The 4,357-nt window shown below is 36.3% G+C and overlaps 1 long non-coding RNA gene across 1 annotated transcript; it reads right to left on the bottom strand.

Annotated features, from left to right (window-relative positions):
• Positions 1–2,513: 2,513 nt before the first annotated feature.
• On the bottom strand, positions 2,514–3,683 carry LOC104225153 (uncharacterized). Its single transcript, XR_710521.2, has 2 exons — positions 3,063–3,683; positions 2,514–2,772 (listed from the first exon to the last, which is right to left on the bottom strand). It is a non-coding gene; the product is annotated as an uncharacterized lncRNA (long non-coding RNA).
• Between the last annotated feature and the right edge of the window lie 674 nt (positions 3,684–4,357).

The following is a 4,357-nucleotide window of genomic DNA, read 5'->3' as shown; positions in this document are numbered from 1 at the left end:
CCGAAATATGACCCAACTGATCTTTCTTCCTCAAATAAATTTTCAAACATCCAAAAAAATGTCTGATCTGAGGTTGGTTTAAGTTCATCGCTGTTCGTCGAGGTTCGAAGGTTCCTGTGCGACCCTTGCTGTTGTTTTCCCACTCGGATTTCTGATTCGAAGTTTTGTAGCGGCCTTTTCATTTTTACTGCTATTAAAAGAAGATTTGCTCTTCCTCAGGTATTGAATCATGACTACAAGTCTTTGGATCTGTCCGTGTATTGAGCTCATTTATTTTTTGTAATAAAGTATGGATTGGTGCATTAACATGTGCTTGATTTTCTCCATGACTATGTTTGTTTGGCTTGAATCGCGATCAATAGATTATGTTCCTAAAGTAATGAATTAACTGGGTGTTTAGATTATAGTGGTACAACTGCTCTAGTTATTCGATTTGCTGTTGTTAACCGTGTATATATTTGAGAGTTAAATTGGAAATGGTCTACCGCTGAAACCTTGCTCATCCTTATTTGTTGTAAATGTTGAAGCCAAAAGATGAATGAAGAGGTTAGATTCGTTAAAATTTGGTAGTTTTAACAAAAAAGATTTTGCTTGCAAGTTTCAAGAATTCTTGTTCACAATACCCCATGTTGCTTTGCCGATTCCCTGCCAGTTTTTTGGGACACTTGTTGTTTCACCTCTTATTTTATTTCTTGAATCTTAGTTATCTTGGATCTGAATAAGATTTCTATTAAGAAATGTTGAGGTTAGGTTTGTAGATTTAGATCTTTATGTGATTTCACTCATCAGACTTAGCCCTAGTGCAGGATTCTTGATTCTTCTGATTTGGGGTTTCTCTATTTTGCTTCAAGAGTTAATTTTGCTGTGGATTGAATTTGGTTAATCACATATTCCCAAAAATAAATAGGAGAAAGTTGTGTCCTTGTAAGCATTTAAGCAATTATGTTGAGGAAGGAATTGTGAGTAGGTCACGTTTCTTCAAAAATGGGGAAATCATTACTTTATCAGATATTGGAAAAGCCCAACGAGTTGTCTTACTGTACACCGAGAAAGGGCTTTAGGCGCGTTTAAAATATAATTGTGATTGTGTACACGTTCGCGTGACATAATTACAATTCTAAAAATCAATTCGAAGCATGCGTTCGCGCAACTTCGATCAAACCTTTCTTAATAATAAATTTGTTGTTAATATAGTCCTCTTTAATTAATTTTGGTTCATATAAGTCCGAGGTGTGTCATTCATAATTTAATCACTCATGGCCCTCGTATTAATCTTATAACCTAGATATAAAAATGACAAATGCTCGTATTTGCTTTAGGCCCATTTAATATATCATTGTGATTGTGGACACGTTCGCATGACATGATTACGATTTTAAAAACAAAACCGGAGTATGCGTTCGCGTAAATTTGGCCAAAGTTTGTTAATAACAATAAAGCGTTATTAATTGTGGACACGTTCGCGTGAGATGATTTTTGATGCACTAAATAAATGGGTACACGTGCGCGTGACCCATTACAAGATAATTTCTTAATTAAAAGAGGCAAATGCACATAGGTTCTAAAATCAGTAATCAAATTATTTATTTAAGCCAAGTATGATCAAAGTGACCGTGCTAGAACCACGAAACTCGAGAATGCCTAACACCTTCTCCTGGATTAACAGAATTCCTTACCCGAATTTTTGTGTTCGCAAAAATTAATACAGAGTCAAAACTTCCTCGATTCAGGATTTTAAACCGATGACTTGGGACACCATAAATTATCTTAAGTGGCGACTCTGATCTTAAACAATAATCATGTTTCGATTGTCACTTAAATTGAAAAAAACTCCCCTTATACCCTTCCAGGGTAGAGAAAAAGGAGCTGTCACACCTTCTTTTTCCTACCACCAGAAGGAGTATAAGAGAGTTTTTCCAATTTAATTGACAATCGAAACGGGATTATTTATTTAAAATTCAGAGTCACCACTTGGGATAGTTTATGGTTTCCCAAGTCACCGGGTTAAAATCCCGAATCGAGGAAATTTGACTCTATTTATACGAATACAAAAATCCAGGTAAGAAATTCTATTAACCTGGGAGAATGTGTTAGGCATTCACGAGTTCCGTGGTTCTAGAACGATCGCATTGATCATACTTGGCTTATTAAAATTGCTCAATTACTCATTTTAGAACCTATGTGCATCCCCCCTAACCACTTTTAATCTTGATTTATTCATACTTAAGGAATTATCTTAAAACGAGTCACGCGTACGTGTACTCATTTCGTTTGGAGCGTCAAGAATCATATCACGCGAATGTGTACACAATTAATAATGATTTGTTATTATTAAGAAAGTTTAGTCGAAGTTGCACGAACTATTTTGTTGTTATTTTTTTAAAATTATAATTATGTCACGCCAACGTGTCCACAATCACAATTATTTATTAAAATCGTGCCTAATGCAAACTACCGTGATTCCATGTTAAGACTCGATATTTCAAAGAACCAATTCTGGAACACATAGGCCATACAACAAAATTAAGTAAGATAAACCAATTAAGATTCCAACCACCACTTAAAATGTTAGCGTACAACCCAATTAGAAAATAATTCATTTACCAATTAATCCCTATGCTTAGCATTAACAAATCATTCCAAAATACATATACTCATTCCTCTCCTTTATATATCCAAAGGCAGAACCGTCCAAGGCAGCACGAGAACTAGTAGGAGTATTGGGTAATCTATCCGATTCTTGACCTGGGTTACATACGTAAAACCCTTTTCCTTTGAAACCAAGAAAGCAAATTAACATCTGATTAATTTTAAAAAAAACATTTACACACAAGTTGCATATATTCACACATCTATGATCCATACCCTTTGGTATATCCATACTGTTTCAAGGCTCCATGACGACTCTTTAGATCAAGCAAACAGGAAATTAACAAGCTTAACCAAAACTAATGAGACATAACAAATAACAACAGGAATCATTTCAGTCATATGTTCGAAATAAACTCAAAATAAGAAATAAAATCACATATCTCAACAAAGAAGTAGTGTGAGAAATAAACCTTCACAAGACTGTTTCGAAGCTTGGCTAACAGACAAGGGCTTGAACAGAAGAGGCGACGACACTTGAACCTCGCCGGCGATGGAGGTGTGACAGAAAACGAGAGAGAAGGCTGTGTTCTGGTTGTTATGGTGGTCGTGAGTGAGTTGAAGAAGCAGCAATGGCTGCTTGTTGGTTGTCGCTGGTCACTGCTCGGGAAGAAGAAGGTCGATGATTGTTGAAGGATGGATTTCCGGCGGGCTAGGTGGCTGTCGCTACTGGTTTTCAGTAAGTTCTGGTGGGGTGCGACGATGGCTGACTTCTCTTTGGTTCGTGTTTAACAGTTGTCATCCCTTTTCTAGTGAGCTCGAAGGTTGAAGAACGGAGGGTCTGTTGGTGCGTCTCCTAGGTTAAGAAGATAAGAAACTAAGGGTGTGGAGAAGATGGAGTTCGGGGGGGGGGGGGTCGTTATGTGTATTGCGACGGATCTGTTCTTTTGGCATCTAGGTCTTAGGAAATTAGCTCCTCATTTTTGTATTCTTTTTAGCTGATGAGGGGTTCTTCTTGTTGAAGAAGAAAGGTCCTCAGGTCTTTCTTGTAAAGAAAATGGCGGATGGAATTTTTTAGGGATCTAGGGTCTTTTTTCAGCTCCTCCCCTTATGTGTATATGTCTAAGGATCAACTAAAGGGAATGGGTATTGGGCTAAAGGTTAATTTTGGGGCAATGAGGGGTTTGGGCTCAAGGGCTAGTCCGAAATTGGGCCATCATCTTGCCCAAAATTTAGCTAAAATTGTCTTGAATTAACTAACAATTGGGCTTCTTAGAAAATCTAGGTCTCTTTAACTAAGGGCTTCTTAGGTTTTTGTAGACGTGATTTTTGATCTCCCCAAGATTTTTCATATTTTAGCACATAAATATTTAATTTAGGCCTAATATCGCAATCTCAACTATTTTTGACTCTTTTACTTTATTTTATTGCAAGAAAATGAAAATTACAAAAAAATAGTTTCATTAATGTTTTGCAGTCATATTTAATCTTGAAAAATACCAAAGTAGGACTAATTTTGTTTTAAAAGTAGGAATAATCTTTTAAAACAAAAATAGTTTTGTTTTAGCGGTCAGTCTTATTTTAATAATTATTTTAATTAAGTAGGACTAATTAATAAATGAGATCGTATTTTAGTCTCGTTCGCGGGGAAAGAATAAAATTTGGGCTCAAACGACCCATTTTAGGCCTAATTTTCGGACCTAGCCCATAATTTCTAGACCCATACCCCTTAACCTAAAAAACCCTACAGACACCTAGATCCCTACCC

Source organism: Nicotiana sylvestris, chromosome 4 (assembly GCF_000393655.2).
Source record: "Nicotiana sylvestris chromosome 4, ASM39365v2, whole genome shotgun sequence".
Taxonomy (NCBI): Eukaryota; Viridiplantae; Streptophyta; class Magnoliopsida; order Solanales; family Solanaceae; genus Nicotiana; species Nicotiana sylvestris.
The sequence above is the reverse complement of the archived record's forward strand: the minus strand, read 5'-3'. Positions and strand labels throughout refer to the sequence as shown.